Source organism: Marmota monax, unplaced genomic scaffold (assembly GCF_021218885.2).
Source record: "Marmota monax isolate L192 unplaced genomic scaffold, Marmota_monax_Labrador192_F-V1.1 WCK01_AAM20220418_F8-fsc00040, whole genome shotgun sequence".
In the NCBI taxonomy this organism is placed as follows: Eukaryota; Metazoa; Chordata; class Mammalia; order Rodentia; family Sciuridae; genus Marmota; species Marmota monax.
Window position 1 is genome coordinate 7102159 of NW_026692782.1, and position 21583 is coordinate 7123741.

Below are 21583 nucleotides of genomic sequence, written 5' to 3' on the forward strand. Positions count from 1 at the left end.
ATGCTAGTCTAAATAACAATAATAATAATAACTATGAGTTGATTTCTGATCCAATAAACGAAAGGTGAGAGGGAATTTCATCAAAATAAAGGAAAGATCAGTAGAGTCAACGAAAGGGATTGAGGAGGAGGAAGAAGGGAATGAATCTGACTGACTTTTGAATGTAGATGCATGAATGTGGTGGGGTGGGTCCTGGCATCAGGTGTATCCTCAGGACCCTAATTAAAAATAATTTAAACTGTAAATGGATTAAAAAGGGATCAGTGGAGTGGAGGAATGGGAGTGGAGGTGGGAGAGGTGTGTGATGGTGACTGAATTGGAGCAGGTTGTGTTCCATGCTTTTGTGATTATGTCAAGGTATATCCTGGTGATGCATCCTAACTAAAAAGAATAACGAACGACAAAAAACTCCTAATTGTTACCTTTTCAGATAGTATTTATGCTAATCCCAAACAACAAAACAACAACAATAATAATGGGCTATGAGTTGCTTTCTGAGACAAAAATGTTAAAGGAACTAATATATTCATTTTGTTCTTTTTTTTTTTTTGGAGTAGAGTTCCAAATAAGTATGCTTCCACATTAAAAATAAAGTAATTTTTTTTGTGGTGTAGAATCTAAAAGAATTAGTGAATAAGAGAAACAAAAAGACTGAACTGAGAAAAAATTATTTCAACTCATTGTAAAGAAAAGAAGTGTTCAAAAGAGATCCAGGGGAGGTAGTAAATTCTTCACCTGTAAGTCTTTTTGGTGAACTAAAAATTGAGGAAAAAATATCTTGCAAGGCCACAATGAGATAGATTTCCTTCAGTTCAGCCAACACAGTGTATTTCACCATTGCTGCACAATTACTTGGCAGGGACTTTATATGAGGCAGTTAAGCAGAAGTGTATTCAAAGTAAAAAAATCATTAAAATCCTTTCAAACATGGACTTTTATGATTCCCTGTGCCCATATAATAACTCACCTGTTTCATCCGGCTCTGGTTCTCAAGAGCATTGACTTGTCAACATATGTAACATGGTCAGGAAGCTGCCTAACAGCCTCATAGGATACTCCTGCTGATCATCTTGATGTCAGTCTTAACAGGACTGACTGATGAAGGAATACTGTCTTCTTACCCAGGAAGACAGAAATCCTGAGTAGGGGGAGTAGTGATACCTGTGACTAATTTCATTGCTTCATTACTTTATACCACTGACCTTTGAGAATGACTTTCAAATCGGCTAGGGAGGATGTGGTCATTTTTCCAAGGAAACGATGATGTGGAGTCGTACAAATTCACAGATATCACACAAACTCAGGCAGTGACTTATAAAAGATGATAAAAAAGCAATAGAAAAGAAGCATGCTATTTCATTGTTCATGAAACCAAATGTGGCAGTTTTGTTGAGAACTTATTTCAAGTTTAACTACCCCTTCACACTAAATTGCATGTGCTGCATATTTAACTTGGGTTAAAAAGGAAACACAGAGAAGAAAGTTCTTTTGGTTTAAGGAGCATAGGATGGAAAGAAGTAGGCAAGTTTACTTAAACCCATAGACATTTTATTTAAAAGTGAAGGATTTCTGAGTAAAATAAGTTAACACTTCTAAAAATTGAATCATAAATTTAAATGGTAATTTTAAAACACTTTATAGCACTTACTATATGCCAAGCACCATTTTAACTGCTACAACATAGTGAATCCCTTAATCACTGCCACAGTTCTGTGACATAGATACTACTCTCCTTTTCTCAATGGTTACTGAAGTTCTCAGGTACACTGTTCTTTGGGGAAAAGAAACAGGAAATTGAGGAACTTCTCTAAAGAACTTGTGGTAAAGGGAGATCCATCTGTTGGGCAGAATTTGGAATGGTATAAATGTATTTATATGTATTTTTGATACTTTGTGTGGATTGAGAAAGACCCAAAAAGGGCATCAAAAAAGGTAGCAAATAGAAGAATCAGGATTTGAAAGCAGGAGGAGTCATCTGGAATGCAAAAAGTTGTCTTTAACGTACATCCCCATATCTAATAAGACAGCTGTTTCCTAGCTTGTACTGCCTCTGCCATATTTAATCCTGTCTCAACACTTGCTCTTTTATTTTCATGATTCCTTAGAATGCTCTTTTCCTCCCTTTAACTTATTCTCCTAAATTCAGTGCCCAGCTCAGTTCTAACTCCTTCACAAAGCTTTTTTCAACAACTATAGGTAAGAATAGATTTACCTTATCTTTCACTCTTAACCATCAGTGTTGACATCTCATGACTCATTACTTAGAGAAATCATTGAGTGCTGGGGATGTTGCTAAGTGATAAAGTGCTTGCTTGCCTAGCATGCACAGGGCTCTAGGTTCAATCCCCTGCACCACAAGAAATCTTTGAAATATGTATTATTATTCATATTTTCAACTAAGTATAGGACATTCAGAGAAACTAAGTTGTCTTCTCAAGGTTACAAGCTGGTCTAGCACAGAAGGATTCAAGAATAAGACTTCTAAACCGAAATAAGGTGTGCTGTAATCATCTAATCTATTTTGTCTTCAGCTAGACTAGAAACTCCAAGGAAGAAAACGTCATGCTTTATACTGCTGTGTCTCCACAAGGTTTTTACGCTAATGTTTGGCAAAATAAATAAATAATATGAAAACAAGTATTTATGGAGTGTTTACTCCTTGTCAAAATTAACTTTTCATTTCAAGTAATTCTTTTCACAACACTGAGCTGGGAAGTATTGTCACCCCTGTTTACAAACAAAGAAACTTCCTTTAGGAGTTAATCAACAAATAAATGCATACTATATGCTTCTTTTGAATCATTGAGTCATTTTGGTAAGGCATATTTACATCTTCATATACAGTTCAATATTTCATATTTTTATTAATGAGATTCATGACTATTTCATAATACTACAAAGGATCCCTATAAACAAATGTATGATTTGTGTCCTCTATGAACAGAGCACCTCTTGAAACAATGGATTTCCTAGAAGATGCCTTTAAGCTCCAAAGGTGGACCTAGAAGAAACATGTGAAACGTGTGCACACTCAACTTACTAGAGTATACACGTGTGTAGTTGGCATTTGCAGCTGTGCTGATGAATAAGCTGGTATTTTTCCTCCTTCTGAGTATTTTTAGAGATATTTATAGAAATAGATGAATACATACATACACCAACACCAGCGCAGTAAAAATGGAATATATAAATAAATAAGATAGAACTTACAAATAATTTCCATAAACAGGTGGGTTGGACTCCTGCCTTAGGTCAGATTTTATAATAGAACACCACAGACTGGATAGCTTAGACAACAGAAGTTTATTTCTCACAGTTCTAGAAGATGGGAAGCCCAAGACCAAGGTACTGACAAAGCTGGTGTCTGGGAAGGTCACTCTTCTTCATTTGTAGACAGCCATCTTCTCATTGTATAGACCATAACTATTCATGTTAGCAGAAGTATTGGGGGCATGAAGTGCAAATGTGTATCCAGAATACAATATGGCAGTTGCAGTGAGGGCAAATTACTTTTTCTTCTCTGTTGGAAGACTTCCAGTGATTTGACTGGCTGGTCCCAATTGGGAAAGGTACCATTTGGGGGCTTTGTATGGATCTCTGTTGTTAAACAGATCAAGCATTCTGGTGGTGGTAGCCAGATCTGCCTTGGTAAGAAATAATACATACTATCAACCAAAAATAGAGCTTCCATTCCTGCCACCTGACCATTCTGTGCTTCTCTTGTCATTCAAAGAACAAACAGGTAATTGTATCTGCTGGCCTGTTTCTGATAATGGAGAGAAATTGGATTAGTACTACTTGCACAAACTGCGGAATATGTAAGAGAACCCAGAAATGTAATGGCAAAATTTAATGGAAAATTTTAGCACTCCCTACCTCAAAGATCTAGGACTGCTGAGGATTCAGGTCTTTTAGGGACAAAGATTTAGGTTACCCATACACTGCCAGTGACAAAGGGTATATGGGATTTTTAGCAAAGGAAAGAAGTTACAAAAGTCAGCTTCAGCTTTGTGATCAACTACAATATGAGAACCCCAACAAGTAGGCATATTTTACATATTTAGGTATGAGAAATATGAATGTGGATGTTTATGTGTGTATGTTTATTATTAGTTTTCTCTTCCCTTCATTGCCTTTATTATTTCATTTAGGTCTTGGTGGTTGGCATTTTAGTTCAAAATCTAGTTTTTAGATTTAAGAGTATTTCAGTGGGGTTGGGACTGTTAATAGAGAAGTAGTTGACATCACTAGAGTGGTGTAAACTAATGTCAGTAGAGATGGATATTGACAGTTCGGATTTTTTACCATTTTTTTGGTGGGTGGGAAAATGTGAGAGTGAATTAATTTATATGAATATATTCACAATTTGCCATATAGAAACAAGTAGTTGGTCCTGTCTGGAAGTTCCAGGGTTATGTACATGACTGTCTTACATTCAGTCTTACATACTCTTCTTGGAGATGCTAAGTCTGAGCCCCGGAAACCATGTTTTCTTTCATCAGCTGATTTTCTGCTAGTGTCATCTAATTGGGGCACTGAAAGGAGATAGAAAGGCAGGAAGAAGAATGTTATTCCTGTCAGCATTGTTCTAGCAGATGATGTTTCACTCAGTCAACAGCAGTTGGTTTACATCTCAAGCTTCTTTAGTCTTCTCCAAAGACATCCTTAAGTAAGAATCAGGAGGACATAGACTGCATCTCCTCCTCAGAGGCTTCAGCCCCAGTTCCACTGTGCCCAACCCACAAGTGCCTGAAGTACTGTCATTAACCAAATATCTTGCCCTTCACGGATCTAAGTTTGATCTCCTTGTTCCTTCTCTGAGCTCCTAAGGTATTCATATTAGCCAGATGTATTATTCAAGTTTCTCCAGAGAAACTGAATCAATAGGATATGTATGTACACAGTGCTAGGGACCAAATTCAGTGCCTTTTGTATGCTAGGCAGGGGCTCAACCACTAAGCCACACCCTCAGCCCAGAAAGATATATATATATATATATAAAGGAACTGGTCTATGAGATTATGGCAAGTCCAAATTCTGATGTGATAGACTAGTGTGCTACAGACCAAGGGAAGAGTTACAGTTTGAGTCCAGAGGCAGGTTTGTTAGCAGAATTTCTTCTCAAGAAATGCCAGTCTTTGTTCTATTAAGGCCTAAAACCGATTGGACAAGCCCACCTACATGATGGGGGAGAATCTGCTTTACTAACCAGTTGTCTTAGTGCATTTGGGCAGCTGTTAGAAAATGCCTTAGACTTTGTACCTTAGCAGCAACAGAAGCTTATTTCTTATAGTTCTAAAGGCTGAAAACTCCAAGATCCAGGTACCAACAGATTCAGTGTTTGGTGAAAACCTATTTCTCATTGATGGCCTTCTTCTTACTGAGTCTCAAATCTGCTGAGATCTTCCTTTGAGCTTCTGAGGTATCATTAACAGTAAATTGGTACCTTTTCCCAAAAGCTTTTGAATTCCAGGGCTCTGATGCTCTCCTCCAAACTTCTGAGGTTTGAAAACCTCAATATCTTTCCTTTTATTGCCCCATCAGGATATGATCATTGATTTCTGAAGTTTTTTCTAACTTTTGTTTCCTTTTTGCTTTTTCAGTTCTGCAAACCTGTTTAACAAAACTCCTATGTCCAATTCTCAATAATTCTCTATTGACCTATTAAACCATGGCTGATGCATCATAATCCTGGTTTGCTGAGGACAATTTTGATTTATGTCTACCTTTCCAACATGATTTTAACAGTGCCCTCTTACACTCTCAGAAGTGTCCTAGCTAGACAATAAATTACACAATAGCACTGAGAATAAAGGACAGTGTAACTAGAAATCAAGACACTTGAAATCTGGTCATGAAAGAAGTAAGGCATGTGACCTTGAGCAAATCACTTAACCTGAGAAGTAGATGACAATTTCTGCCATCATTACAGCCCTTGAACTCTTTGATCTTATCACCTATGGTGCTATTGTACATTACTCATATATACTTAAATGTGTTACCACTGAGATATTGACATAAATTAGAAGATGCCAGAGGTGACATGGCTTTTAGCAGTGTTCTGAAGTAGAGAAAAAAAAACATGATTGGCAAAGATGAACTGAGGAACTTTTCCGGGAAAAAAAAAAAGGATTATTAAGTCAGTCTGAGCACTATAACACCAAAATTATTGCAGCAGAAAAGAATAACTATACATGACGATTTCAATAGATAAAATTAGTAATTAGCATTCATTGAGGTTTTTGTGTGTTTGTTTTTGCTGTACAGGTACTACTTTCAGTTCTTTCCAATAATTCTTCAGACAGGTAATAGTATTTCCATTTTATAGCATGAAAGACTGAGGGTATTTAAATAACTTGCTTGAATATAGACATCAAAAAAATGGTGAAAGTGAGAATTGCGTCTAAAGTAGTCTAATTTTATAACTTCTCTACTAGAGTTTTAAGACCAACATAGCTAGACATAGAAGAAATAAAATTATGTTTCATTAGAGAAAGTCTGATTAAAATATTTGCGTTTTTCTTCTTTATAATTATAAGAAACACCTCCTTGTTACAGATCAAAATTTCTTAGGTATCTTGGTCCTTGTATGCTTAAAATAAATCATCAGGTATTTGGATTTCTGGACTCAAACCTCAGATAATTTGACTCAGTAGGCCTGGAATGGGGCTCAGAAATCTGCATTTTAATATTAACCTGCAGATTAATGCATAAAGTAATATAATAAATTCCTATATTCAGCTTTTATATTATTGATCTACAAATTAAATCATGACCCCAATGATTGTTTTTAATGCTAAATTTTATAAACAACTATTTTATAATTTTTGGAATATTAGGAAAGCAGTGAAGTACTGTTATAGTGTATTAGTTTGCTAGGGCTGCATAATAAATACCCAAAACTGGATGGCTTAAGAACAGAATGTACTTCCTCGCAATTCAGGAGGCTAAAAGTCCAGGATCAAGGTGTCCACAGGTTTGGTTTCTTCTCACTTCTCTCTCCTCAGGTTGCAGATGGCTGTTTTCTGTTTATGCCCCCCCCCCCCCAATGTCTGTTTCCTGTGTACCAGTTTCTTCATCTTGCAAAGGCATTAGTCACATTGAGTTAGGAGCCACCCTAAGGACCCTGTTTTAACTTGATTATGTCTTTGTTTTAGTTAGCTGGAGTGCTGCTGTGACCAACATACCCAATAAGAACAACAGGGAGGAAAAGTTAATTGCAGCTCAGAGTTTCACAGGTCTCAGTTCACAGAGAGCTGACTCCATTGCTCTGGGCCCAGGGTGAGGCAACATATCATGGAGGCAGGGCCCAGCAGAGGAAAGCTGCTCAGCTTATGGTAGGGTCAGGAAGCAGAAGAGGGGAAGGTGTCCCAGGGAAGATGTCATCCTCCAGGGCATGTCTCCAGTGACCCCCCTCCTCCAGCTATGCCCTCCTTGCCTACAGTTACCACCTACTCAGTCCATTCAAACTAGGATAAGCTGATGAGGTTATAGCTTTCATAATCTAATCATGTCACCTCTGAATATTCCTGTATTAACACAGAAGCTTTTGAGGGACCCTGCATATCCAAATCATTACTTTATTTAAAGGCAGAGTCTCCCCATAAGGTTGCATTATGAGGTATTAGAGTCAATAATTGAACGTATGAATTTTTGGAAATACCACTCAGCCCATAACACAATGACCATACTTCTCCGTGTGTTTGACATAATCCTAGTTTACAACTGATACTGCTGGAACAATTTTATTAGAGCCTATTTTTAATAGTAATACTGTTTCAGTTTGGATAATATATGGTTCCCTTATTTAAAGGTCACAAAAGGGTATCTTGAAGACAATTAGTATACTACAGGAAATACTAGAACAATGAACTTTCAGAAGCTATATTAAGACAATAATATATTTTAATTGTACTATAGTTAAAAGTGAAAAACCCCAGTGAAAGGAAATTTAAAAATTAAAGTGCTTAGAGTATTTTTACCACTTTCCACATGTGCAATTTTTCTTGATTTTGTTACTTTGCAAATTGCTTTCTTATATTCAGTCTTTATAATATTGATCCATAAATTAAATCAAATTTAATGTTTTTATTCAAAGACTGCTACAAACATCATTGAAATTTCATTTCTAACCTGAATTTTCAACTAAAAAATATAAAAACTCACCTTTCTGAAGTTGTGATCAAGCAGTTTAGATTCCCTTTATATCCATGAAGTTCTTTCTGTCCTGGTTTCCTCAAAGAATAAAATATAAATCATAATCCCAGCTACTAGAGAATTATGAAAATTACAAAGCCCACAGAAATGCTGTAAGATCCCTCTGCCAACACAGCTAGCTCTTCTTTCCCATCAATTCTCTGATTGACTTTCCTCTAACTTGTCATAATGCTTTATCTTATATTTCTGTGTTGTCTTAGCCACTGAGAGGTTAGCATCTGAGGCAAAGGCACCCTATTGGTATATTTATTTCTTTTATACGTTGGGCTCAGTAGAAAGATTGGAATACAGATAATACATAGTAAAAATTCATAAAAGGAAATGGCAAATAAAAAAATGAACAATGTGATAAAGGAACTTTAGTTCCTAGAAGATTCCTCAAGGGCTTGAACATCTAATTGATATTTTCATCAAATGAGTCAACTATGCATATCCCATTCAAACATCAAAATCGTAATTCAAAATTGAGCAATCATAAAAAGAGAAAGGTGAACTTACACAACATACAGGAAAAGCAAAAGCCCATCCTTTGTTTCTTATTTATCACACTTCATTTGGAAGACAGAAAACATTTTTAATACTTATATTATTATACAAAAGCCTTTGCTCATGAGTCTCTATGTGCATGAGTGCACATGTTCAAATTCAAACAAGGTGCTACTCTAAAAAAATAGGCTTGATTTCACCTTTCATCTTAGAATCCTTATAAAATGGATACACATTAACCCCAGGATGTATTTTAAATTTTATCAAGAGTCCAAGGTGTTATTCAATATTTTTTCTTCAAGGCAATTCTTATGGTATTATTTTTAACTTTGTATATAGTTCACTCTAAAATTACTCTGCAAGCTAACCAGCCAATCTTTCTCATTTTAGTACTGAAATGGTTATTTCTTGAACTTGCTAACATCATTTAACATGAAGTTTCAGAATCATGAAGTTACACATAAAAATTTCCTATTCACTTTGAAAATATAAAACAAATACCTCTATGTCTTAAAATTTGCATAAATTTATAGATATAAATAAAGCAGTCTCTCTTCACTCTTTTTTTCTCACATGCATGAATTTGTGGGCTGCCTGAAATATTGCAAACTCACCCACTAAATTTTAGTTACACTGACTGTAACTGTTTTTGCCATTTCCTTACAAGGGTGGCCCCAGAGGTTTATTCAAAATTGAAATTCTTCCCAGCCTCAAGTCCTGAATTATGAATCTGGTTAGACCTGTTTTATTTGGCATTACCTGAGACATGGAATCTAACTGGAAATTGGGACTGATGTAGTCTAGGGAGAGAACACTAACTACATCAAGTTGCACTGTCCCATTTACATAGTAAATGTGTGAATCTTCATTACATAAAAGATAGGATGCACAAACATGGGTTTCTCTTGGAAAAAGAAATTGCAAAAACATTTGAAACCTCTTTTTTGATCCATAATTATCTAAATTTGGGGGTGATTGGCATTGCAGTATTTTGATAGCTTAAAATTAGCATTGGTTATGTCCAAAATGGACTTTCAAAAATTCATTATTTTTAGTAGTATTTAGCTGTTTCCTACACATCCTACTTTAGAATTTTGTCCATTTCAATTTTACTAGAGCTTTCTGAATAGTAATAAAATTAGACATCTCCCTTAGGAGACATTTTCATGGAAAATTATTTTGAAGAAAATTCTGAACATATCTTCCTTGACTTATTTTTTTGAAGTACCTTACATGTGTTGAATAGAAGAAGTAATGTAGCAATGGCTTATTGGGAAGAATTATTTTCATTGCTTGATAATTTCTCTAGCAAAGTTAAGATAGAGGTGCTAATTGCAGAGCATTTCTACTTAGGAGTACACAGAACATTGTTATCAAAATATTGGGGATGTTGGAAGAAAGGGCCTTTCTCTAAGTGAGGTCAACTGTGAACCCCCAACAAACACTATGTATCTGGCTTCTACTCTGAATGGCTTCATGTATGAACAAGATCTTGTATACTTTTTCTTATTATTCCTTAGCTTCGCTCTTTCAAGTGGAATTTGCCTAGCAGAATAAATATAAAACAAATTGTTAGGTAAATAAAAATAAATTTCAAAAGCACCAGTCTTTGGTGAACTTTGATCCCTGCCTGTGACAAGGTCTTTATCAGTATTTGCATTCCTGCCCGGGGTGACCAAGTCAAAATCATTAGAAATAAAGAACCCAGAGGACCCAAATTTGACATTGGGACCTTGGGAAACTATCCTCTTTTGGAATTTGTAGAGTTTTGTTCAAGAGGATAAGCTATTGTCATAGTATTTAATGCCTGTACCCAGAGGGCTGAGTCAAAATTAAATTGGTTCATGAGGTGAAAATAAACAATATTTACTTATGGAAAATACATGTTGTTTTAGTCAGCTTTTTTTACTATTGTGACTAAAGGATCTGACCAGAACAACTGTAAGGAGGAAAAGTTTATTTGAAGGCTCATGGTTTCAGAGGTCTTAATCTAAAGAAGGCCAGCTCTGTTCCTCGGGGCTCAGGGTGAGGTTGAACATCCTGGCAGGAGAGTGTGGCAGAGGGAAGCAGCTCACATCAGGCAGCAGAGAGAGATTCCAACTGCAGATACAAAATATATACCCCATAGCCATGTCCCCAATTAACCCCTTCCTCCAGCCACACCCCACCTGCCTCTAGTCACCACTCAGTTTATCCCATCAAGGATTAATTCACTGATTGGATTAAGACTCTCACAATCTAATCTTTTCTCCTCTGAAACTTCCTGCATTGTCTCACATGTGAACTTTTGGGGAACACCTCATATCTAAACCATAACATATGTATTTAGTTTCCTTAAAAAAGTTTCCATAGAAAACTTTATTTCTTCCCATAAATAAAATTTCTCTAAGTATGTGTCATTTTGCAGGTTGATTTTTTTCCCACAAATTTATTGCAATTTTTAATTAAGTATAAACCTTTAACAAGAAACAGAAAGCAGCACAAAGTTTTTGGTATGATATCTAGTGATGGTACCTACTGATTGTGTACCTTTGATCAAGTTTTTTATCCTCGATATCCTCAGTTTCCTCATCTTTCATACTTACATCCACCTCATAGTATTATTGAAATATTTGTATTACTCAACTTTTTGTCACTGTGCCACAATATCTGAGATAATGCGCTTATAAGAAGAAAGGTGTGTTTTTCTCACAGTTTGGAGGTTTCAGTCCAGAGTCAGCTGGTGCTTTTGGGTTCATAGTGAAGCAGCACATCATGGCAGTAATGCATGTTGGAAGAAGTTGCTCAGCTCATGGAAGCCAGGAAGTGAAAAAGCAAAAGGATCCAGGGTCCCAATATCCCTTTCAAAGTCTCACCCTCAGAGATCTAACTTCCTCCTACTAGTCTCCTCCTCTTTATGGTTCTACCTCAACCCTGTAGTGCCACAGGCTGGCAACCACGTCTTTCCACTGACCTCTGGTGGATGCTTATCCAAAGCATAATAGCAATCAAATGAATTTATATCTGCAATTTCATAAAAGGAATTTCTGACACTGTACACAAAATAAAATTTGAGAAGAAAATAAGTAAGTAAAAGGGAAGATCACCAAAAACTCCACCACTGATATGGCCTTTATCTTTTGTTACCTTGGTCTTTTCTGTCATCACGGTTCTTTCTATGGACACATACCTGCAAGCCTGAGTGTACTATGCTGCACTTTCTGAGATATTTTGTCCACATTTTATATGCACATCTGCTTCTTTTCCTTAGCTCATTCTTTCTCTTTACTTGTAATGCTTGATCTCCTCATATTCACATGTCCAAAGTCCAACCAGCCTTGAAAGCTTAGCTCAAATGCATTGGCTCCTTTGATTACTCTCTAAAACAGGATGTTAATTTCGTCCTCCTCCGAAATTGTAAAGCATGATGTTCCTTTACAGTATTTAAGTGCTTTCCATCTTGTGTTACAGCTTCTTAAATATGGTACTTCATCTCCTGAACTATCAGTCTGTGGAGATGTGCAAATCTTCCCAGGCTCCATGCATCAAACACAATTTATATGCATAGTAGATCAACAGATACTTGTTAAATAGATTAACGAATGCTCAGTTTAAGTGCATTTTAACAAAATATATTGCTTCTAAAAATCAGATTTTCTAAGAATATTTATAGACATGACAAAATATTCATGATATAACACTAAGTGATATAAAACGCTATAAAGAATATGACCCAATTTTCTAAAATAATATAGTGGTCCATCTATTTATAACTCATCTGTCTGTATCTATCTATTTATCTATCTGTTATGATCTGTTTATTGCAAAAAGGCTGAAAGAAACATTTGAGATATGACAGTATTTATGTTTGCATTATAGGATGCAAGTGATTTAAATTCTTTTACTTTTTTTTGAGTCTGTATAATTCTAGTGCAACACCTTTATAATTATAAAAGTTTAATATTATAACAAATATTTATATTAAAATAAAAATTACTTTATCCCAGGAATATAAGAAATGTACTGCCATCATTGAACCTTTAAATAGATTTAATAGATTTACTTTCTGACATTCAACATAGTGATTTTACACTCATTGGATCCACAGAGAATACAAGATGTGTCTTTCTCCCTTGCTTATTCTAAATACAATAACTAGTTTGCAATAAAAATGGAAATGCTTAGCTTAGATAAATAACAGGTAATTTTAATAAGAAATCTTATATGAACTCCTGAATATTTTATTTTTCATACAGGATTGTATAGAAAGCAAAGTCAATTTTTAATGTGCTCTAAACATACAGAAAACCAAAAGCATACAGAAAAAAATTAAGAAGTACCTAGAGGAAGAAGAAAAAGGAAGTGACAGATTATGTATCTAGAATGATCTTTAAATGATTCATTATGAAAATGGATTTCATAGCAGTGCACATAGAGAGGAATAAGGAATAGATATTTTGATGACTAAAAGGCAAAGTATTTGTTTCAGGAAAACAACTAGAAGTGAGTTCAAGTGATTTGCCAAAATGTCTTTCCAAGGATTACGTTATCGTGTGGTTAACTAATTCTGGATCACCATTAGTGTGTTATTCAAGTATATGTTTTAATATCTTTTCTCTTTAGACCTTTTTTCAAACCCTGTGAGGGGGACACCAGACTGACATCTGTTTAACTTAAATAATTCCTTGTTTCTTTTATGAAGTTTCTTCTACGTATATGATTTTTCTAAGATAAAAGTTTCATGCAATTCATTTGGTAGAGTTAAATTTTACTTTATTGCTGATGATTTTTTCTCTAGAGTAGCCCTAAAAATGTTTGTTGAAGGAAAATGCATTTGATTTGTCATGTATCTATTGAAGGAAACAACCCAATGGTTGTTTTGCTCAATGACTAGTATTTACAAATGGGTGTCATTTGGCCTTTAAGAAAGAATTAATTCCTTCTTGGATCTTGGTTTATTTAGCTGAACTATTTATCTAATATAGTTAGAGAAATACATTAGAGAGACACATTTGAAATTCAAATGATGCAAGACCAAACATGATTAATTCAACACCTAAGTCATCAAATTGTTCATGGAATTGCAAATTATAATAGCAGTATGCGAACAGCAGATGGATGAATTAAATGTGCTCTACGGTCTTTCTGTGTGCTATGAGGAGCCTGAATGCCAGAGGTTTTGGTAAAGCACAACAGCTCTGGGTGACTCACTATAAAATAGGCAAAACAAGCTTATTTTCTGTTTAGTACATAAAATTTATGTGAAATGAAAAACTCAGCATTTCTTTTTGTATGGCATAAAGGTATAAAATACCTTTACAAAATTTCAAGATTCCTAAGAATTTTCCCCAACTTTAAAGTGTACTAATTTAGAAGAATAATGCAACAGATTTCCCTCCAAAAATTAACCATGGAATTCCCAAGCATTAAACCATTTGATAAATTATCAATCAATATTTTTCTTTATCATCTACCACTTTTTATGTCTTTTCATCCAACACAGCAGCGATAGTCTGAGAAAAAATTATATACAACCACTGAAAGTACCTGAAATTTGTTGAAATCTTGTCTTACCTCATAAAAAGCTATTGTAATTCTTGCTTAGCTCGGTTACAGTTCTGAGCATTGTGAAAGGGTTCTAGTAATAGTCAAATAATTTATGACCACCAGTGTCATTTATAACCACTACAATGATTTTCCTTTTTCTTTTAATTCACCACAGATTGCTTTTAGAGTGAGGGCAAAAAATAGAGCATGAATATAAGCTTCTAGATATACCTACTTCCTTCTGAGCAAAAGACTTAAATCTGCCTAACAAAGACTCTAAAAAATCTAAGTATGACACCCTGAGAGGATCTTCAATTTTATCCTAAGCAAGATTAACCCCAAGTAACCACAAATGAATGAGTTTCCAAACATGAACAGAGTTAGATTTCATGACAATTCATAGAATCATGTATTATTCAGTAATATTTCCTTCAAGCTTTTTTTTTAAAAAAAAAAAAACATAACTTCTTCTCATGTAATTTTCTTACTTGGTGTTTTAAACTCATCTAGCCTTAATTTGCTCTCTGTAGAAACAAAGACCTTCAGAATCTGTGTCTTTAGAAAAGAGTACCCCGATATAATTTAATTTGAACTTGCTAAATCAAATCTTTCAAATTATATTTTCAAATTTTACATCATTGAAGCTTTACAAGGTGTAATTTTGATAGAGTCCTTTTTACTTTTTTATGAGTTTTGGTTTGTATGGGGTTCTTATATTGTTCAGATTACACTGTTTAGCAGTTCTGTTAAGTCTTGAAAACATAGACATATGGTTATCCTAAAGACCTTTTTAACATGAAGATTCAATAACAGATTTTACTTAACAAATTTTGAAGTTTTAATTAAAATGTGGAATTATAACAAACAATTCTTTTCAGCTTCTGGCCTTCGTAACCCTGTCAGTGCCTCCTGTGAGTACCAGAACCCCAGGCAGTGTTGAGGGTCACAGGGCATAGAGAGAGCATAGTGCACAGGAGCTCTCCCAGGACCGACCACAAAGAGAGTCCCAGCAGCAGTGTAGAAACACAGGACTGGACGGCTGGCTCCAGAGTACTGTTAGGACTATAGGACACCACCCCATATTTCAGGAATCTGCAACGTCTACAGTATCCAAAGTAAAGGTAGAATTCAGAAGACTTAGAGAGACATCAGGCATTGTTGGAGGTAAAACCAAAGGGTAAAACCAAAAGGGAAAAGGACCAAAGAACCAGTGTCAAGGATGGCAATACTTATCCCAGCAATTCTGACCAAACAGGAGAATTCTGACTTAATTTTCAGAAGAAGGGTAACAAATTTATGGTATCTTGGAACTCAAACATGAATAGTATTAAATCCATATGTATGGCAGAGAAAGAAAATAGATCATGACCTCAGAGCATTTTTAACTGTACTATCTACCATTTCCTAAGTAATCAGATAGCTACCAAGTACTTCTATCTTTTGAATGTCGTCCTACATGGGTTTTATTTTTTTATGTGTGGTGATCTCATTTTGATTTAATTATTCTGATAATCTAACCTATGAAATATTATTTATTATACTCATTTTAATGAAAAAATGCAATCAAGAAATTTTAATTATTTATCAAGATGAGATGCTAGTTGTGGGGGGACTAGTTCAAATTGGGTTGTATTCCTTTTACTTGTGAATAAGATGGATTTTTTCCTGGAGATTGCTGGGTCTTATGCTGTTCACTTACTTGTCAATGTCATTGAAATGGAAGTCCTTTGAGACATAGTGCTAAAATCTGGTAGCTAATACCAAGAGACAGGTAATATATCCATGAATATTTTGGTTTATTAAAACATTTTGGTAAGTTCTTTTAAAAACTAATGCCTTGAGATAACAGTCATGTCCCTTTTATTTACAATTCGTTAATGTGAGCTACATAATTGAGTGTAATGATATAAAAATAGAAGTTAAAGTATGTTTTAAAATATAAAATTAAGTTTTCCTATATATTTCTACTTATAAATAATATATTCACTACATAAAATATGGCAGAGATACAGTAAAATATAAAAAAAATACATGTGAACTTTATAATGTAAGGCATTGCGATTTTATATACTTCTCAATTATATAAGTAAAATATTAATCCTTTTAGTTAATTTATAATTTTCTATATAATATTTCAAATGTTTCATATTTCATTTCCTTTTTTGCAAATTACTTATTTATATTCACTTTCTATTGTGTTACTAATCTTCTCCTTGATGAAAATAGTTACTTTCACCCTCTTTAAGGACATTTCTTTTCTCTCAGCAATGCTACCCAGGTCTAACATCTTTTTTCCAGTATATTTTAAGCAAACAAAAATGTTTTAACATTTGCTCTTCAAATGAAATCCAACTCATAATATCTTTGTCATTGACACCTCTCTGGATTTTAACTCACAAGCTTAAGAAGAAATCAATCTCGTCTCATGGATTGTGTGTCAATATAGTTTCTTAAATAAAAAATAAGTCACCTTTTGCTTTAGAAATGTTTATGACCTTGCCAAAGTATATCTTCTGTAGGAGAAAGTGAAAAACAACCTCATGTCAAAAACAACTTAATTTCTTATGAATTCATGCTATAGGAAGAAAGAGTATCTATTAAGTCCAAACTCTTAGCAGACATCCACACATAAATGCCACACAGAAGGGAAAATACACACAAACAAATTAATGCAGAAACATTTTCATTTTTATTATAGAACTTCTCATGGAAAAATAATGCACTTATTGTTTCACTCCTCATTGCTGATTTCTAACAAAATAATTTGTGATTAATCCACACAGTTAAAATAAGCCTCACAACAAGTAACTAAGCAAATGAATGAAGAATAAACAAAAATGACTCCAGGTATAAACTTTTTTACGACTATTGCCTGAAAAAAAGTCTTTAGATACATGTTAGTAGACAAACATACCCACATTTATGAAATAATGTTGTGTGACACTGAAGACACCAATAATTTTTCTCATCACTTAATCTTTACTGCAATATCTAGGCATGCTAGGTTTCCACCATCAATGTTTTTTGTTATGTTTTGGCCACATTTCTTAATACCCTTTTTGTCCAATGAAGTGCCTCAATATATTTCTCAACCTAACTCATATGCTATTAGAGGAGACAAATCACAGACTGGGAGACAACATTTGCAAATACATATCTGGCAAAAGAATTATATGCCAAATATACAGAGAATTCCTAAAACCCAACAATAGGAAATGAACAACCTGATTAAATATGAGCCAAAGACCTGAACAGACACCTCAAAGAAGATGGTATATAAGCATAGGCAAAGATGCTCAACAGTGTTTGCCATTAGGGAGTTTTTGCAAATTAAAACAATCAAATACTACTACACACCTGTTATAATGGGCAAAATCCAAAACACTGACATCAAATGCTGGAGAGGATGTGAAACAACCAGAGCTCTCATTCGTCACTGGTGGAATGCCAAATGGCACATTGTTGGTAGACAAAATGGTCTATGTTGAATGACAATTTAACTGTTTCTACAAAAGGAAACACACTGTACCTCCCATGTGATCTAGAGATTAAGCTTCTCCATATTTGTCCAAAGGAGTTGAAAATTTATCTCCACAAAAATCTGTATGCATATATTTATAGCATCTATTTGCAACTCCTAAAACTTGGAAACAGCCAAGATTTCCTTCTGTAGGCAAATGGATTAAAAACAAACAAACAAACAAACAAAAAACTGTGGCACATCTAGGCCATGGAATATTGTTCAGTGCTAAAATGAAATGAGCTATCAAGCATTAAGACAAAGAACAATCTTAAAGCATATTATTACTAAGTGAAAAAAGTCAATGTGAAAAGGCCACCTACATACAACATGACATTCTGGAAAAGCTGAAACTACAGGGACAGTAAAATGGTCAGTGGTCGCTGGCGGGAAAGGACCACTGGGGAAAGGATAAACAGATGGAGCGCAGAGGATTTTTAAGGCAGTGACTACTTAGTAGTTACATGTCATTACACATTTGTCAAAACTCATAGATTGTATAATACCAAGAGTGAATGCTAGTGTAAAGTGCTTACTCTGTGTGACACTGATCTGTCTACAGTAGCTTCATTGATGGTAACAAGTGTACCACTCGGGTGTGGGATATTGCTGGTGGGGGGAGACTGTGTGTACATGTGGAGCAGGAGGATACTGGGAATTTCTGGTACCTTGCACTTGATTTTGCTGCAAAGCAAAAATTATTCTATAAAATAATGTCTATAAAAATATTTAACATAGGGAAGTCTCCTGTAGCATCGTTTTTCTAAGTGACCTAGGTGGCAGTGGCTCTATTACTGTTTTTCAGAGCCTAGCAAGATAATTTCTGACTCTTGAGCATGTCAGTGATCTTATGTCTGCCCCTATGGAGCCACATCTTCATCGATGCCATTTCTCTTAATTCCTTGCTTGCATTCTTTGCCCCCCCTCAAGCCTCACACACCTGTGCATCTGTCAGCTGTCCTGTCTCAGATTCTGGCCTGCTATGCTTCTTAGAATGACATCTATTGTGCTAGAGCAGGATCACCTCCAATTTTGGTGCTGGTTTCCATCACCTGGTACATAAGGATGGGTAAAGAAGGTCCCAGCTCTAAGACAAATGTATTATAAGGTCTGGAACAAATTGTGAGAATCCCTTTTTTGAAAGACTGAAGGAAAACCCACATCAAATAACAAAAAATGATTGTTTCTTCCTGCCTGCTCTGGATTTGCTCACAGTTATCTGTACTGATACAGTTATTTCCCAGAGACACAGATCATCTTGCTGACCCCTGGCATTCAGTATGGTTCCAACCTCCCTGTGATGGCCTCCCCGAGGCTGTTCATTACAGATTCAACTCAGATCTCTATTGAGTTCAGTGGGAGGATCTACTTGTCCTGGTGCAGGGAGAATTGCTATCCTTCATGAACCATTCAATACTAAAAGTCTTCATTAGTTTGAGGTCAAGTCACTGGTATAGGAAATTGGATGAAGCTCTCACATATCACAGAACAGCCAACTCTCAATCAGGCCAAGGCTGACAGACTCTACTGCCTGACTATTTAGGGGATCCTGAAGCTGTTCTAACAGCAATCCCCAATTCTGTTAATATGGTTCAATGAACTATGTTCATTTTTATTAGTACACTCTATTATTAGACTCATTATAAATCAGTGGAAAATAGATAGTACAGAAAATTCCCATATCACTCCCTGCTACTGTTTTCCCTATCATTAATATGGAATCTTAAGTACAAGTAATGAAACTCTAATGATACGTTACGATTAAATGAAGCCCATGGTTTATTTGGATTTCCTTAGTTTTTCCGAATGTCCTCTTTCTGACCAGGATCCCATCCTGGATGCCTCATTCCATCTTGCTGTCTGTCATCTTAGGTGTCTTTTGGTTATGATAATTTCTCAGGGTTTCTCATTTTTCAGGACCTTGGCCATTTTGAAGAGTACTGGTAGTATGCTTCTTTATTTAAACTTTTATATTTTTCTCACAATCATATTGGGATTATGGGTTTTGGCAAGGAGGATCACAGAGGTAAAGCATTTCTCTCATTGCATTCTATTAAGAAAGAATCTATTCCTTTTTGTTCCCCCCTTAATTTCTGTTCTTCCTCCCTACCTCTTCCAATCCTCTGGTCTCACATTCTAATCTTATGTACATAAGAGCAAAACATACTTTTTTCTTTAAACAAGTCAAAAGCATATTTCTGTTTAATCCCCATCCCCTGCCTCAAAACACACTGTTTCTCTTTGAATAAAATATTGAAGGACCTCATCATAGTTTGCAATGCCCTGCAGCCCTCTGGCCCTGCCTCTCCTCCACCTCATTAGGGCCCCTTTCCTATGCCACAGCCATGAGGCTCCTAAAACATGCAAGTGTGGCATGGTCAATATCGCCATTGTGCAGTAGTCAAGGAAGGAGCCACTGAAACTACCTGGGAGTTGCTCAGTCTCCAAAGAATAATGGAGACCTACATGGACCAAAAAATGTCAAAAGCTGTGAAACAGACTGGAGACTGAACAAAACACACCGAGATTAGTCTATGAACAGTTTTTCTCTACCAGCCAAGCCCTCATTGTTCCCTCCAAAGTCTTGAGTGTTCTTTTTTTTTTTTTTTAATTTGATACGGGGGTTTGAACCCAATGGTCCCTTACTAGCCACATCCCCAGCCCCTTTTTTATTTTTTATTTTGAGGTGGATCTTGCTAAGTTGATTAGGGCCTCGATAAATTGCTGAGGCTGGTTTTGAACTTGCAATCCTCCTGCCTCAGCCTCCTGAGTTGCTGGGATTACAGACATGTGCCACTGTACCTAACACAGGTGTTCTTATCTACCAGTTGTCCACATAAGTTTTAGAGACTTACCAAATTCCCAAAGAAAACAAAAACATAATGCTAGTATTTTGATTTTAAAATTATACTCTAGTTCCCAATTTGAAAGTATTTAACATTGTTCATTGTAACTGGCAGAATATTTTCTATTTAATTCCTCTACTCAAAGAACTGACCTGACTTGTAAATTTTACTTCTACTGTTAAAAGCAATTAAGTGTTTAATTTTTTATTAGCTCATTAACTTTGTTTTTAACTTTTAATCTTTTTTCTCATATCTTCCTTAGACTTGTTCCTAGTTTCTTTAAGTGAATAATTTATTGATATTAAGTCCTAGATATTTTAAATGAAAAACTTTTAAGAAGACATTTACCTCCAAACATATCTTGATAAGTTCCCTTAAGTTATATTGTAGTTTTTCAAGTCATGATTTTCTAAATGATCTGTCTATAAGTTTTGCTGCCTCTTTAACCATTTTTTAAAGAAAGTCTTTGAACTACAATCTATTTTAAATTTATTGTCAAAAAATATTGTCTGTATACTTTCTGATTTAGGGAATATTTTCAGGAATCTTAAGGGTTTAGTATCTGAGTGATGTATTTATAAATATTTAGCATGTGTTTCAAGTATACTCTTGAGAAAGTACAAAACTCATTTTCCCTTAATTTAATCTTAATTATCATAATATCCATACAATCTATTATTTTCACTTTGTTTTTGTTTTTCAGTGTTGGAAAGCAGCCACACTTCAAATTCCATTCCCTAACAATTATGATTTTGTAAAATTCTCCTTTTGTAACTTGTATTTAATAGTGAATAGAGAGAGGATTAAAGTTTTCTATTTATAGGCATCTTCTCTCATCATACATTCTTTTCTGAGAATTTTGTAAGTCCCAGAGAGTTTAAAAGCCCTTAGCTTATAACTAGAGCAGAATTACATGGGAAAAACTTATTTTCTCAAAGGTTTATCATGATTATATTTATCATAAAAAGTGATTGCTGCTGTCATGAAA

General features: G+C 35.0%; 1 protein-coding gene and 1 long non-coding RNA gene across 16 annotated transcripts in view; one reads left to right on the plus strand and one right to left on the minus strand.

Moving 5' to 3' along the window:
- Positions 1-21583, plus strand: part of Marchf1 (membrane associated ring-CH-type finger 1) — a 756948-nt gene that overhangs the window by 377481 nt on the left and 357884 nt on the right. The gene's annotated exons all lie outside the window — the stretch shown is intronic.
- LOC124094768 (uncharacterized) lies at positions 3291-11585 on the minus strand. Its single transcript, XR_006852326.2, has 3 exons — positions 11396-11585; positions 8167-8227; positions 3291-4535 (listed from the first exon to the last, which is right to left on the minus strand). It is a non-coding gene; the product is annotated as an uncharacterized LOC124094768 (long non-coding RNA).